General features: G+C 48.1%; 1 protein-coding gene across 1 annotated transcript in view; it reads left to right on the top strand.

Annotated features, from left to right (window-relative positions):
* Nucleotides 1–372: 372 nt before the first annotated feature.
* The window catches only part of VGLL1 (vestigial like family member 1), a 73,225-nt gene continuing 56,311 nt past the window's right edge, over nucleotides 373–17,286 (top strand). The window contains exon 1 of the mRNA XM_086918647.1: nucleotides 373–566. The gene's annotated coding sequence lies outside the window, so the exon portion shown is untranslated. The remainder of the gene's footprint in view (nucleotides 567–17,286) is intronic.

Here is a 17,286-nt window from a genome sequence, read left to right as displayed (position 1 = left end):
AAGCGCTACTGCGGGTGCCTGAAATGTGTGTAACTCATGCTGGTAATTACAGCGCAGGGGAAACGTTGCCGTTGAACGTTGCACAGTCTGTGTAACTAATTATGGGAAAACACAAGGATCGCTGGGGACGCTGAAGGAAATATGTGCCTGTTAGTGTGAAACGTATTGAGCGCTAATTTGTTTACAAAAAGCTTTTGGGAATGCGAGCGTCGCTCCCTCATTACAGAGCGCCTTGCACCCATCCTCGCCGGTGAAACCTCTAACCTGGCCTACCTGTTTGAGAGCATAGCTGGCATTCCGGCCTCCTGGGCGGGGACGTCCTACACCTCAGCCCCTTCGGGTAAAAGCGCCCGGGGGAGGCGGGCGCAGGTCAGGCACTCAGGCGCTCTCGGAGCCTAGACATCCCTCAGCGGACAGAGAGAGAGCCTTCATCCAGCACAGAGGCACCCGTCGCCGGCTGCGGCTTGTCTGAGTCCCGGACCCCAGGAGCGGAGCCCCGCAGGATGCTGTTGTGCGCCCTGGACTGACTGCGCTCCCTGTGACTCGAGAGGAAGGCGCACGCCGGGGTAAGGCTGGAGACTGAAGTGTCCATTCGTGGACCGAGGGACAGGCCGACGGGGTGTCTCTAAGAACTGAGCTCTGTCCTGTCACCGGAGGGAATACTGTCTCATTTATAAACGGCTATGATTCCTGGGGCACATCGCGTGCATTGGACGGCTGGGATATAGTTATCAACGGTGCAGCAGGTGCAGTGGCACCAGAGGGTTGAGGTGCTCACTGAACCCTATTTATTACCAAATTGTACTAGATAACCAGCGGTTAAGGGGTTATTTTATCATCATGCTTTAGGGGCCGTGGCACTTGCTCCGCCGCTGACTGGCGGGGGGAGATGCGAGGAAGCTCAAAACAGACCCCGAGGGGGTTAGTATTTGATTTGGTGTGAAGGTTCTGAAGGCAGCTGTAGGGTGCGTTATGGAGTGCGGGTATGGCAGCCTCGGAGGGGGCCTGTGGGACAGAATGTGCGCCCGTCTCGTCGGTAGGGCCGGCTGCGATGGAGTTGGTGGTGCTGGGGCAGGGGCATGCTGTGAGCGGAGTTGTAGGACGGGTGAGGGTGGTTTTGGCAGGGTGAGCTATGAGGGAGGTTAACAGGAAAGGCGTTGAGCGGAGTTGTCGGACTGGTTTGTGGGCGCTGGGGCGGTGGGCTCTAAGGGGCGACTGTATGGTGAGTTTGGAGTGGAGCCGCAGCAGCCGAGGCGCGTTGCTAACCGGAAGGGGGCTGGGGGGGCCTCGGAGGGCAGCGGTATCCAGGCTCTGTCGCAGTTGGTGGACCAGGCTGTGGAGAAGGTGAGATTACAGGAGAATGAGAGTTCGTAAGGCAGGACTGACCGGTTTTTGATTATGAGTGTCTTGAGGGGCGCCAGTAAGGCCGGCTGTGGGGTGGCATGGCAGGGAAGACTTCAGTGAGCAGGTATGACTGTGTAGGACAGGTTCGGAGGTGAATAGTAAGGGCAGACTCTGGGCCACTTGGTAGCGCAGACCCCATTGTGAATGCACAGGGCAGGTTCTGCAGTGAATGGGTAGCAGAGGCTCTCGGGTAGATGTGTAGGGGAGGTTCAGGTGTGAGTTGGTTCGACGTGTACTGGAGTGCATTAGTAGGGCATCTTATGAAGTGAAGTTTTAGGACAGGTTTTGAGGCGATTTGTAGGGTCGTTTCTGAAGTGAATTGGTAGGGGAAGACTCTGGAGTGGATTTGTAGGGCAGGGTCTGAGGTGTATTTGTAGGGTAGGTTCTGTGAGCCATTGGTAGTGCAGGTTCTGGGTATAAAATGCAAAAAAAGAACAATTGATGGACAGAAGGCAGAACAATATCATACATTCACCCCAGTACAGCGATCTGGGCCTTAATCCATCGTGTTTTTTGCTCACCATGCCATTCTGGGGTAGGACCAGATAAATATACTGAAGATTTTTATTAGACGATTAAAGGAGAAATAACTTTTAGAAGAATTGAGGTGGTTTCCAAGTCAGCTCTATTTGCGAGTAGAGGTAATGTCAACAATGGTGATAAATGTAGCAATAATCATTACAGCGGTATAGAGAGATATCGAATGTGGGTTCATTGGGAACCAGGCTACCCAAGAGAGTCAAAAAAAGGCATCATGAGGAAAAGAGCCCTATTTGCCTCCAAGGCAAGTTGGCATTGTGTGAGCATGGAACAGTTGTTTGTCCATGCCTAAACCAACCAGTGTTACCCATCTCGGAACTGGATCCCTTGCAAAACCCATGATTTCGTTCTCAGGACTGAATCTTCACCAACAGAACTAGATCTAAATCCTCCAATTTGGACACCATCCGCCAAACGGAGAGACTGTAGCCTGACGGCTATAGCTGCCAACTTTGGAGTTGGGGAACGGGGTTGAAGTCTCAGCAATGACGCTCAGCATCCTGAGATTCTGAGCAAAACTTAATCTCTCCACTCCTACCAAGAAAAGAATGTGTCCGTGGGTAACGTAACTGGTGCTCATGTAAAGCGCTCCAATACCTTCGGGCCGAGTTCGCGGTACATAAATCTGCAATAAAAACGGGATCACCGTACTCAGAACTCTTTCATTTTGAGTGAGTCTCACATTTCAGCTCGGTATCCTGAGCTCTGTAACTGAAGCTTCTTCCTTCCAACAGCATCTCCCTTCACATAGCCGAATCTCCATCCTCAGAACTGGATTCTGATCCCCCAAATTGGATCTCCTTCACTAGGACTGCATCTCAGATATTAGCACTGGATCTTCACCCACAAGATTGAATCTCAGATATGCCTACATAATCTCCAATATCAGGACTGCATCGCCATCTTCAAAACTGGATCTGCGGCATCTTTAGTTGACCCTTCTGCCTCGCAAAGGACTGGATCACAGGAGGGCCTTTCTCAGGACTGGATTCCTTCATAATTTAGGATTCTATATTTGAACACTTGATCCCCTCGTCATCACCAATTCTCATGTCTCAGTCCTGAAACTCCTTTTTTTAGCTCTGTTGCTCATTCCCTGTATTATATTTTGAACACCCCCTCTGAGCATTACATCATAAGGTCAGACTTTCTGACCACAGATATAGATCACACTCTGCTTCTGAGGACGACATATGTTACAATGGGATGTAATGTAATCTTACATCAAGACAGGCCAGGGATGCACAGTTCAACAAAGTTCCTACAATTCACACCACGTTCTTACAGAACAGACTTACTTTCAGCCATTGGTTGCACGTGGAGCCCAACAGCACTCATCTTTGGGGACAGGACTGGTACTTATTTTTCCATGACAGTGTTGGAACCAGAGCAAGAGAGAGAAAAAAGGCAAAAAGGTCAAATGAGGAAGTAGAGAAAAACAATGGAAAAGAGAGAAAACAGGGAAGAAAAAGAACCTGCACGAATGAGATAAAGGCCAAGGAACGTATGCTGGTGGATGAAAGAGGCATGAGGTGGAATCAAGATGATTAAGCCTTGGAATTCAGCAAGAATGACATTGGGCAACTCCAGAAATTGGATTCTGAGGAATCTTTGAGCACCGACCAGGGCCGGACACCTGGCGTTTTCCTGGTGGGTTGGAAGGGTGTGGGCCGTTTTTTAAGCTGTAAGGGCGGTTTTGTTCCTGGGGGCTGGTTTTGCAGCAGAGTTGCAATATCGGCCTCCCGTAACAAAAGCAGCATCTACCCTTTTGCTGCCTGAGGAATAAATCCTTGATTTACTGAAAGGCTGGTTGGAGTGCTTGTTGTCGCGCTTTCACTTTGTATGATTTTATATATCTATATCTAGCTATCTATCTATCTATCTATCTATCTATCTATCTATCTATCTATCTATCTATCTATCTATCTATCTATCTATCTATCTATCTATCTATCTATCTATATATATATATATATATATATATATATATATATATATACATACATATATATATATATATATATATATATATATATATATATATATCACCTTAGCTTCCTTCTCCTACGAGTTCGTAGATAAAGACACGGCACAGCAACAGTTTGATTTTCTCCACGATTTATTTACACACCATGTGCAAAGGAAAGTGCATCAAATGGACGGTCTACGCGTTTCGGCTTCCTGCCTTCAACTGGACCAGTATATACACACCCAAATATAGCAATAAGCAACAGAAAAGTGACCAGTCAACTTTTGCAAAGAGTCTTTCACTGCACGACAACACGTGTTTCTGCGTTTTTAGTAACGTTTGAGCTGTTTGAACCCACCACCACCCTCCACGCCTGGACCCCGATCAGCACCGAAGACACCATCCGCACGATGAACTCCATCCACTCCGGATCACCGACCGACCCCTGCCCTCACCACGTCTTCAACAAGGCCGACGCTGTCATCGCACCCCACCTGCGAGACATCATCAACACATCCTTCGACACCGCCACCTTCCCTGAGAGCTGGAAACACGCCGAACTCAGCGCCCTACTCAAGAAACCAACAGCGGACCCCACCAAACTCAAGAACTACCGCCCCATCTCGCTCCTCCCGTTTCCAGCCAAAGTCATCGAGAAGACCGTCAACAAGCAGATGGCCGCCTTCCTCGAGACGAACGGATCCCTCGACCCCTCACAGTCCGGCTTCCGAGCCAATCACAGCACCGAGACCGCTCTCATCGCCGCCACCGATGACATCCGAGCCCTGATGGACAATGGAGAAACAGCAGCCCTCATCCTCCTAGACCTCTCCGGGGCCTTCGACACGGTCTGCCACCGCACCCTAGTACAGCGCCTCAGCAACATCGGAATCCAGGACAAGGCGCTGGAATGGATCATCTCCTTCCTCGACGGAAGAACACAGAGAGTCCGCCTACCACCGTACAAGTCAGAGGCCTCCGAAGTCATCTGCGGCGTCCCTCAAGGATCATCTCTGAGCCCCACTCTCTTCAACGTCTACATGAGCCCCCTCACGGCCATCGTACGCAAACACAACCTCAGCATAATCTCCTACGCCGACGACACCCAGCTGATCCTCTCCCTGACCAACGACCCCGCCTCCGCCAGAGCCAACCTGCACGAGGGGATGAGAGAGGTAGCCGAGTGGATGACGACCAGCCGCCTGAAGCTGAACTCGGACAAGACGGAGGTCCTCATCCTGGGCTCTTCCCCCTCCGCCTGGGACGACTCCTGGTGGCCTCCCACCCTGGGCACCGCACCCAAACCGACAGACCATGCACGCAACCTGGGCTTCATCCTGGACTCCTCCCTCTCCATGACCAGACAAGTCAACATCGTCTCTTCGGCGTGCTTCAACATCCTACGCATGCTACGGAAGATTTTCCGGTGGATCCCCACCGAGACCAGGAAGACCGTCACCCAGGCCCTCGTCACCAGCCGACTGGACTACGGCAACGCCCTCTACGCCGGTACCACCGCCAAGCTCCAGAAGAGACTCCAGCGGATCCAGAACGCCTCAGCCAGACTCATCCTCGACATCCAACGAACCAGCCACATCACCGGACATCTGAGAGACGTTCACTGGCTCCCCGTCAACAAGAGAATCACCTTCCGCCTCCTCACCCACGCACACAAAGCCCTACACGACCAGGGCCCGAGCTACCTCAACAGCCGGATCAACTTCTACGCACCCAAACGCCACCTCCGATCAGCCAACCACGCCCTCGCCGCCGTCCCCCGCATCCGAAGAGCGACTACGGGAGGAAGGTCCTTCTCCTACCTGGCCGCCAAGACCTGGAACTCCCTCCCGACCGACCTGCGCCTGACCCAAGACCACCTCTCCTTCAGGAAGAAGCTGAAGACCTGGCTGTTCGAGCAGTAGCGGCACCCCCCCTCCCCCCCCCCAGCGCCTTGAGACCCTACGGGTATGTAGCGCTCTCTACAAGTGTCATTGATTGATTGATTGATTGATTGAACAACAAATCATTTTTGTTGTTAAAATCTGGAGATTATGCAGCAGATTATAGATTGTGTGGCAAATGCGGCAAAACGTTGCAGCGACACAATCACATAATTCCAGTGGCCCTGATTATAGCTCATGCTTGCGTCTCACAGCTCAAGCCAAACTAGAACGACTCAGTCTCAGATATCGCAGATTAAACTGGACTATCAGAGCTGAGTCTAGGTTCTTTTAGCTCGAGCTGTGCTAGCATAGTCCAGGCTAGGATTTCACAGGCCGGGCCGGCAAACAGAGTTCATGCTCAGTTCTAACACCTGGAGTAGCAGGGTTACAGGAATTGTGGTTTTTCACTGCTCCAAAGAGATGTGGCAGGCCAGCCAGTACCTTCTCCTTTTTTCAGCAGGGACCTCAGTTAAGCATCTTTGAAGGTTCACAATTCTCAGATATGGTCATTGGTTCCTCCCTTCATTTGCTCTCACTAATTTATAACCCTGTCTATTATGAAGCAGCCTTAAGATCATCAGAACAGGCAGCCGCCTCATCTATAGGGGCAACTCAAACCGCAGCTCTTTCTGAATCTGGCACCATACCAAGAGGCGCTTTGGGGAGCTTCAGCTTGCAGGACGGCGCTACATACCAGTTCATTCGAGAATCCTACGTGTACCAGGCTGCCTGCCCTCGACGGGGACAATTCTTCCCTTCCTCACACACACACATTTAGTTTCTGTCTTTGCTCGAAGTTTTGCCCTGGGCCCAGGTTCAGGTCCCACTAGTTTATAGAACAGCATTCCTTGCCGTGTCCAAGAAACACAAAAAAAGCACAGAGGAACCAGGCAGGCGGAAATACATCACACGCAGCCCGGAGGAGCGGGTCAGTCAGGTTCAAGTGTGACAGTTGGTGAGCCGAGGCCTGCCGAAGGGTCTGAGGGAAGACCAGCCCAGACCCACGCGCAGGACGAGAGGTGCAGAGAAACGTCTCAGCCGCCATTTTACCCTCTGTGGCAAACAGGAAAAAAATGGTCTGAATTTTTAAAGACTCCTCACGCCCAATGAGGTGGCGAATGAGATGAACTACAATAAACCTGCTGTACCAAGAGGTGTACAGGAAGGGGGAAACTAAAACGTAGCCTTTTCAAAGATAACAGGCCTCTCAGAGAGAAGCCACTCATTCCAGTGACAGGGTGTGAGCCAGAGACCCTATGTCTGCAATGAATCCTGTTGGCCCCAGTGCTTTAAATGGGCAGGTGCTGTCCGGTGCTGAGTGCCTGCACTTCTTTTGAAAGGGAGAGTACCAGCACTTCTCGGCACTGCTGGCGACGCCATGGGTGGTAACACCCAGCAGAGTGCACAGGGCCTGCCCCACAATATACCACTGCCAGGACCGAGAGAGAGAGAGAGTTAGAGAGAGAGAGAGAGAGAGAGAGGTGTGGGGGGGTTGGGGTCGCCCCAGATCTGAGGACATTGATTGGTGTGTTCAGAAACCAAGGCAAATGGAAATTGGGGTCTTTTTAGGTATACAATTAAGGCAGAGAATTCGAATCCCATTAACTTGGAGCTGATAAAACAAAGACAAAGAGATGTTCTGTCCTCCTTTCGCTTTATCCTTCAACTGAGCACTGGAGCCCGGGAGGCCCTGATAGCAGTGCTTGAAATGGAAAAATAGAAGTGCAGGTACTCGGTGACAAAGTTCTTGTTTGTTTCTGAGAAGTGCCATACTCTCCAATTAAAAGTATTACCTTTTTCTTGAAGTGCAGGTACTCTCCCGCTCAAAATAAAAAATGTCCCGGTAGTCAATACCGGACAGTACCGGCCCATTTAAAGCACTGCAGTGAAACGGCATCCACTCTGGCTCTATTTCTACCAAAATAGCCTCTTTCTGGAACTGCCATGTGGGTTCCTGACAGAAAAACTCCTAAAATATCCTTGCTCGGGGTGGAAGGAGGGGTGAGGGTGTTAATGTACACCTACGTTGGGGACTACTTTAAATTAGGTGGCTTGGCAGAAGTTAGCGTGAAGATTACGTTTTGAAGGCCTGGCCACCTAGCTGCAAATGGGGGCGCTAAGACCGCCGTTGAAGGTATGTGACCCAGCTACCCAAAAAAACAAAAACAAAAAAAGCGTTCTAGCGCATGCCACCAAAAAAAACACACTGTGGAGAATGCAGTACAATTTTGTAGACATGTGTGGCACACTAGAGATGTGAACGGGTGTGAATTGGATGCATATATAAAAAACGAACTTACAAGCAAATGGATGAATGAATGGGTGGCAGTATAGAAGGACATTCAAACAAATGAATGACGCGGGGTCATGCAGACAACTACCCTGCAAACTGGCCCACATCTAAGCGACTTCTTATGTGGAACGTGTCGGCGCGCCTTTAATATGAGGTTTAGAATAAAGAACACGTACTTTAGGTGGCATTCAAAATGGCCGAGAGTCCCTCTCGAGGCCTTATTGTAACCGAATATTTACATGTCCGCCTGTCACGTTTGTGCAGAAGACGCCTGTAGTTCGTATTAGACCTGTGAGGGGGTTGCATAGCCCCCCCTGTTGCTGGTGGTATTACAGACGTATGTGTGATGTACTGAAGCAGAGGATGCAGTGCATAGACAACAAGTATGGGGGCTGGGCTCCGGGGTGCACTGCTGGAGAATTAACAGCATTGTCAGTTCTGGAACAGTCTTGTTCAAACTGTAAATGTAAAACTGAAAGAGTGTGAACGTCACTCACAGTAGACCCCGCCCACTTCAACCACTGTACTGAAGACTCTATTGGAAACTATTGCAGCCCTGTTATGTTATATAACGTTTGTTGACGCCTCTGCGTAGAGGCGGTGCAGCTGAGAAATGATTTATTTCCTGCAGTTTTAAATAGCGCGAACTCGACCCGAAGGTATCGGAGCGCTTTTCATAAGCACAAGGTACATGACACAATTATACATTCATTTTTGGTAGGCACGGGGAGATGAACTGATTTGCCCAGAATCACAGCATGTTGAGCAGACTCCGAGACTCGAACCTGGTTCCCAGCGCCAAGGTCGGCAGCTCAGCCCGTTGCGCCACATCCTCCCCCTTGTTGAGTATTTCAGACCTGACAGATGTGGTAATTTGTGTATTACAAATACAGGAATGTGTGTGAATGAAGGCTGTGCAGCCGGGATTGGACTGCCGACCTGCCGTTGATGCTCGGTGCCTGGGTGTGTGTGCCACAGCTAGGTCTGATGTTGGTGTTTATTACAGGCCTGTGTATGACGTGCTAAGGCTACAATGCGGTAGATTACCGGACTGCACGTGGTGTGCGCAGGGTTCGCCGTCGGCCACTCCTAGAGAGCAGGGCTTGGTTTGAAAAGCGCCCTGTGTGCCACATGCCGGGGCTGCTGCCGGTCTCACCGAGGCGCTACATTCCCGCCCCTTGCCCTCTCACCCTGTGGAGGTCACGGGTCTTTCACAGCTATCAGGGCAGAGCCGGGCTGCTGAGTGCGCCCCTCGGCACCACCGATGCAGGCACAGGGCGTCCTGAAGGAACTTGCATTTATTTGGGGTTTACAGTGGCAGCAGGGCACTGGGCTCTGCCTCTTCGGTGAACACAAGGGCAACTTTTCAGAGCAGTTCACCAGATGAGCCCGAGGCAAGACCCGGGTTACACACACTTTGCACCGAGGCAGTGCACAGGGAAAACGACATTTGCTGTGATCCAACGGTGCAAAAACTGCATTATCGCATCGGTGGGTCCATTCGGATGCACGGGGTGGTGCATCATATCTTTGTACAGGAACACCCTTCCCTATTCCTGTACACCATCATTCTCAGTGTGATTTTTGATTCAATTTGTATGCGTCATTTGTTGTATTCTCTCATTGCTACCTTTAAGCGTTTCTAATCCCTTGCCTCCTGCCTCATGTTTGATTTTCCTGGCAATTCCCTTCCTCTACCTATCCGGTCTCTTCCTCCTCGTTTCCGTGTTCTGCCTCCATATTCCCCTTCTGTGCCCCCTCAATAACCTCTCTCCTACACTGGCCCTGGAATAGAGGTGGCCAGGCCAAGCAAGACTTGCCGACCCGAGCAAATGTCTGGCTCTGGCTCGGCCCTTATCCCAAGGAGACGTGCAAGCCAAAATAGAGCCGAGCCCAGCACCCCAGACACTGCCCCTACAGCTCCCTAGGGCAGTTTATAAACATTCGAGTCTCAGGACCGGTCATGTAAAAGGTGCTTGTTTGATGTGTGTGGATATGTCGGACCCTGAGCTGCAGGTTGCACGTGTCTCAATGACGGCTGGTCTCTGGTGTGCAGCCTCCCCAGCCTCTGCGGGATGTTTCTCTTAGCCATTGCTGGCAGTGAGGTTCTGAGGCTCTCCCTCTCTACTGCTTGTCAGTGAGGGCAAGGAAGCGATATTAACGTAGAAACAGTCTCCTGTCCTTTGGTGGAAACGGAAGCGGGCATGAGGTATTCACCCTGTGGCTCAGCTGCACAGTGTCTAAGCAGGAAATGTGGGTTCAAATGCCAGCTGCCCTACTTGACCAAATTATGTGCTCTTGTGCAAATTACTTACTTTACTGTGACTCGTTTTAATTCAGGGTCACATCTGAGAGTGGCTTGAAGATGTGTGCTGTATCACAATCCCACTGGAGCAGGGTGTAACAGACCAGCATTTGGCACACATTTAACAACATTGGCCATGTAAACGGTGGGCTTTACAAACTAACATCTTAAGGTACACTCATGAAAGTGACATCAAGGGATTTGTGGAGAAGAAGTTTATGTTTAAAAAGACATCATTGTAACAGCGGTCACTGCAGTAATCTAACGTAATAAAGTGAAACACGAGTGTTCATGAAAAAACGATTTCAATGACTCTATGGTATTTGTATGTTTGCTGTGCCATCTACATGCCCTCAGCTCGTGCTTTATCTTCTGGAAGCATGAATTTGATGCTTGCCCACCACAACTCCGTATGAGAGCTTATGGTTAATGCTAATTTTGGTGGATGGATATTTGCTGTCAGACCCGTGCTTTGAATAAATCGCTTTGTTCGCCCTAAATTGTCAGGTATGCTCAGACGTGAGTCCCTTGCTCACTTTGCCACTGGATTCAAGATAGCCTGGCTGATGAGGATTATGAATCAGAAACCGGTCCTTGGATGCTTGTTTCCGGTCCAGGGAAGACATGGCTTGGCAGTTTGGGCTGGACTGTTCCCTTGAGGCACAGGGTCAGACTGATTTGCATATGGCCATGTCTGAACTGAGGTGGCTGAGTGAGGTAAAGAATGGTGATGGATTAAACCCAGATCAGTTGACTGGGGGTGAGGGTTTGATTTGCTCAAACGCTCCGTCCATCATCCCCTTTTGTATCGCTTTGAATAAATATTCAGCAAGACCCAACTGTAAACCAAAGTCAATCCTGGAAAAATGATCAAACCATCACACACTGCAAGGGACTGTGACTCGCATGGGTCCATCAGCACTTGGTGGAGTTATGGCAGCCCATCAGTTTCTGAAAGCAGCCCCCCTAGGCCTGAAGCCTCTCGGGGAAATGCCAGAGCGGCAGAATGACCAGTCCGGCTTGGCTGTTAAAGCACCACTTATGAGCCTATGTTACTGTAATATTAACATTTACACTTCACCCTCCTCACTCCGTGACCCCCTCTCAGATTCCCAGCTTTGGTTGTACATTCCCCAGCACTGATGCCTCCCGCCTCCTCTTTAGGTCACTGGTAATGGCAGAGGCGAGGCTCATTTCACAAGTATTGCTTTGTAGCAGCATTTATAGAGCACCTCTCGCACCTGAAGAGCGCAGAAGCGCACGCGGTTGGGTAGCACTAGGGGTGTGCGTGGATGGAGATCTGGGAGTCTGCCATGTGGCCTCTGTCAGTAGGGTTTGATGTTGTGCATGAGGACCAGAGTTGTGATCTTATTGTAGTTTTTGTTGCTGTGTATTGGCATGGATTGCAGCAAAAGGAGTGAGACCTAGGACATCAATTCCTCGATTACAAGGAGCTGGTAAACTCGGATTGGCCGGGTGACGGGCCTGTTGAAATTATATGTTGTGTTTGACGCTGAGGTTTTGGCTGCTGTGTATGTGAAACTCAAGGACAAAATATGCAGGAAGCAGTGCAGATACTTAGATGTTATTCCTCCGAAAACCTGGAATCCCTGAATTTCCCAGGCCCTGGAGTTATCGGGAACCCCTGCAAAGGTAATATTGGCCAGGCAAATAACGGGGACGGGCCACTTGTAACGAGGGCTTTTGTCTTCTAGATGCTAGATGTGTAGAGAAAGTGTGTGAATCCTGTGTGGCCTACGTGGTAAGTGTTCCTCTGTTGTAGTCACAGTCTGCTTATATAGTGTTGATACAAACATGTTTCTGCACCTGATGTAATCAAGGGCATATGAAGGGTTTTTTAGGAGTCAGTTGCCTTCATACTGTGATTGGGGTGTGTTGCAGCAAACATACATATGAATCCACATTGATCCAGTGCTGTGAATACCGCTATTTCACAGAGACATAGCCTCACACTTGAACGCGCTCCATCTTTAGTGTGATTTCATCTAGTTTTGAGTCAATGGGGTCCTGTTATTTGTCAAACCTCGCTAGTAACGCAAAGTAGTGATGACTGCTCCTTGTGGGGTCGTTAGGAAGAGCCAGGTCTTAACCTCCTTTAAAGCTAAATATCATAGCCGAGCACAGACGTACGGATACTTTGCGAGACATGGGCACTGGGAGTCTCTAGAGCCATGGGACCCAAAGAGATGCAAATACCTCATCTCACTGAACAGAGAGTCTGGAAAGATGGATCCAAAGAGATTGAAAACCGCATCCCACTGAAAAGACTGGTATTCTGGAATGCCCTCCACCCCGGTAAAAGTGTACTTCCAAAAACAACCCACCCACATCAGTCGATGGAAGTCAACTGAAGGCAATACTTATGGTTATGTAAAGGGGGACAAGAAGATATTTTGCACTTGGTTTGTCTGTGTCCTGCAATAGAAGCAGAAAGGAAAGTAATCCTCAGGCGGTCATTTAATGCTCGAGGTATAATAACTTGTAGACAAGCAATATTGGCATGTATAAGCCCGAACGATCTACTAATGAATGCTGCTTTTGTAAAAATTTTAACTGTGATTGCGAAAGGCCTTAAGGAAAATTTTGTGTAGATTTCCTCTTTTAAAAAGATTAGTATTATTATTTGTATGATGTTCTTAAACTTTTTATTGTTGAAGATATTTTAATGTGTACTTTTTTTGTAAGATTTTAATTAATCAAACAAATAAAATGAAACTTGAAACTTGCAAAACTTGAAACTTGCACATCAGTCGAGGCCATAGCAATGGCAGGAGCTTATCACATAAAAACAAAGGAAACAACATCCTCTGATTTTTGGAGGAAGTGGTAAATGTGACAGGGATTCTACTATTCCAGGGGAGACCCTCTATTGGAAGAGTCTTTTCAGGAGTTAGCGCTGCCTCTACAGATGAGAAGATTTTACAACACCACCCAACTCGTACTCCAAGCAGGGTACATAACAATTCCCTTCTCGCCCATCATGGTCCTTAAACACACATCCACTTCTCTGGCTCTTCTTCCACGTCCCCGAAAGTCCTTTATCACTCGTGGCTTTTTGGGTCACATTTCCTGGATTCACCTTTATAGTACTTCATCTCTGTCTCATATTTTAAAAATAATCTTTATTGACTTTTTCCTGTTCGGCATTTGAAAAATAAGTCATAGCATAATCCTTTAAACAACGCATTTCCAAGTCATATTTAAATGGTGTTATTAGCAACAATAGAGATGATGACGAATGGGAAATCATGAAGCCAGATTCATGGCAGCAGTTATTTTCTGTTTTGCACAAGCAATGCAGTTTCCAGATATGCCGTGAACCGCTACAACCTGTACGACAACTGGGGAGAACTGGTTCTGTGCAAAGTGGTGCTGGACTCTGGGTGTTGTCATGTTCAGTGGGATGTGCCCCCTGCAGGAGGTTCCTGGGAGTGCAGTTCATCATAAGCGAGTGGGAGGAGTGATCTGGATTTCTGGGGGATTTTTTGTTGTAATCAGGGAGCTGGCATACAGGTGGACTCCATTGAAGAAGGTAGAATTGGCGCGTTAGGAAGAGAGGAACAGTGTGCAGACGCCAACAAAGAGCAAGATATCAGGGAGGCATCGGGGCTGAACTCTGTACTAACTCCCAAAAACCTTATATTGGAACCACTGGGTCTGGATGACATCAGATGTTTAGGTGGTATTGTGTTGTAGCTTGGCGCTTCTCAGATCTGGTCAGTTTGCAGCTATTAGGCGCTTCTTGAGACCACTGGCCACCTTCCCCGCTATCTCCTATGCTTATTCCACGTTTCCTGCTACCCCCTCCACATTCCTGACTTTTTAAATTCATTTCTATCCTTTCCTCCATTATTTTCTGAGCATTCCTCAACATTCCAGCTGTTTGTCCCCCTCTTCTTGGATGCTTGCTCCCTGTTGCAGCTCGTCCTTCCAGTTGTTCTTGCGTACAACTAACATCCTGAAGGCTCACAGAAACATTCATCTTACTCCTGCGTTTATATGGCGACAGGACAAGTTCTGTCAGTGGTAGATGGGCTGAGCTGAACATGACACCTTGTCAACGGAGGAATGTGGTGTACAGTGACGTGGCACTAGTATATCATAAATGACATGGCCACGATGCATCTCGTTCTAGAGCCCGCGCCCTGGTCTTGTCATGACCCAGGCATGCAGTCGACTCCTGCCCCTGCCACTTGGCTGGTGGCTCAACGCCTGGGCATCCGAAGTATCGACTTAATACACTTCGCAAGCGGGAGGAGACGGAATGAGGTGTGTGCCTAGCTGATGGTGTACAATTTCCTAGTAGACACACAAGGCACAGGACATGTCTGGTGTGTGGCTTGTCTGTCTGTTCTGTATCAAACAGCGCACACTCTCCCCCCTTGTAGGTTGACATGATGCTACCCTGGCTGCAGAGCACCCTCCCTGTCATGCTACCTCCAGATAATGCTGGGTGTAATAACCTGTTCCACTCGATGCCTTGACATATGACAATCACTCTCATAATGTGTACCCGGAAAGCTGAGCTCCGAGGTTTCCATGGATACAAATTTACTAATATGCCGAAGCAGTGGAGGTGGGACCTTGTATTCTGTGACCCAAATGAAACCACAGAATCCATCCTTGAGGCTCTTAGAAGGCTTGGCTTGGTGCTGGAATACTCGGGGAAGCAGAAAGAGAGAAAACTACACAAAAACAGGGCTCTTACATCAATGTGCGCTTTATTTTATTTAATGGTTTTATTTTTGCAGTTTTTTTTATATCACAAACTAGACACAGGGGTGTCAAAGCACTTTAAATGAGAACAGTTTTCACTGCCTGCAGGCAGTTTACATGAGGAAAGTTTACAGTTACATTCAAATGTTCAAAATATAAAATAAGGTAAACGTATAAAATTATAGATGGGTAACAGGGAATTACAGGGATGTCCCCAACCCCCAGGGGTTCTTAGTGGCGTCAAATAGACAACAAGAGAATTCACCTTTTACATGTGTATAATTTTACGTTATGTATGGCCCCTAAAATCATCTGCCCCTGCCTTCAGCTTCTATGCTGGAGCACAGGATAATGGAAGAGCCATACATAACATATCCTCTCCTCCCAGACGCAAGTGAGTTTTATCAACTGTTGCTACATCATGGCAGTGAGTTATGACATTTAATGATAAAGGCTCTTTTTGTGACCCATACATTGCAAATACAACCGTGACAGATCCGCAGTATTGGCCTGCTTCGACTCACGGAACACACATTTAAATTGTGCACTGGAGAGGTTTATGGACTGCGCAGTAAAAAAACTAGGGAAGGGGAGATGCCAATCGCTAGCTCAGCCAGAGGCGCAGATGCTTGGACCTCCACAATAAGGACAATTACTGCCCTGTGAGGACCTCGACAAAACCGGACAGAACTTCAAAAGTGCAATTAACACAAATAAAGGGCTTTGCACACAGGCTGGATATCTTTAGTCTGCTAAACACAATCCTGGCCACAATCATTTTGAAGAGATAGTCTTCAAAGGTGCAGGGCACAAATAAGAGAGTTCGGACACATGGTGGGCTGGGCATTCTTTTATTACTTTTACTTCTGCTATCTAACAAGTATTACATTTTTATTCATAAGTCTATCAATTTAATAAGCATCAAAATGTTTCATGTTTTGTATTGTGCAAAGGTGTTTTTTTAAATCACGCAATAAAGTTTTACTTATTTACTTACAACCATGGCAGTGAAAACGATTGCAGTATTAATAATGAGGACAAGCTAATTTTAACCCGTTAACCGCGGCGGTAATTCCGCCGCGGTGCAGGCGTTTCCGTGCGCGGGTGGGACCGCGTCGGCCATTTGCCGACGGCAGCACTGGGGAAGTAGTGCTGCCGACGGCAGCAAGGAAAGGGTTAAAGAGGAGAATTTGTTTAGTTGTAACTACAAAAGTCTTAGTGAAAGCTCTATGCTCCTAGTGTATACTTAATGAGTGGGAGTAACTCCAATATGGCGACCAAAAAATTTGTGTTGTTTCTGGTGAATATGAGCATTCTAGACTGAGTTGATAAACCCTGCAAGAAAATGGCCACCTCATCCGTAGAGGCTCTCTTTTCTTCGTATCTAAAGACCCAGGAGTTGCAAGGGGAGAGTCAGGAGTTGGGGCTACCACTTATTGATGTCTAGGCGGGTTAAACTGAAGAAGGTGGAATAAGGAAAAGGAGACCAGAGTTCTAATCCCATCATCACAATTTGATAAGAACTGTGACATTCTGTAAAAAAAAAGTCGTCTTTCTCTGCCCCAAATTCTTTTTTCTTTCAAAAAGTGGGTTTGTAAGTTTTTTTTCACACCAGCCTCCCTCACAGGGCAGCGCCAACAACACATTTTGCACCTGTTGAAGGCAAGACACTTCATAATTGTGTGCAGGTGCAAGATTTAAAGCACATCAAACTGTAATCTGAGGCTGAGCTTTGAAACTGATGTGAGTTAGCACATTGTTTATGGCAGGGACTGCCGGAGGACCCCCACCCTTCCGTTAACCAACATAACATTATTAACAGGACGTGAGAGGGATTTCTTTGGAAGGCATGGGGATCTTTCGACCCCCCGGCCGTATTTATTAAAATATACAAAATAAATCAAAAACTGAAATAAACAATATTTACGCAATTATGCAGAAAATGTTACAATTGATATATACAGATATTCAGATGGCTAACTTAACATATTTCTAGTACAAGGTATTTCCTATCCGAAACTAACACATCAATTCACATTATACAATAGTTAATTTTCTGCGTACCTATTTGGGCCTACGGCAAGGTCAATAACTG

The sequence above is a fragment of the Lissotriton vulgaris genome, chromosome 4_1 (assembly GCF_964263255.1).
Source record: "Lissotriton vulgaris chromosome 4_1, aLisVul1.2, whole genome shotgun sequence".
Classification (NCBI taxonomy): domain Eukaryota; kingdom Metazoa; phylum Chordata; class Amphibia; order Caudata; family Salamandridae; genus Lissotriton; species Lissotriton vulgaris.
The sequence above is the reverse complement of the archived record's forward strand: the minus strand, read 5'-3'. Positions and strand labels throughout refer to the sequence as shown.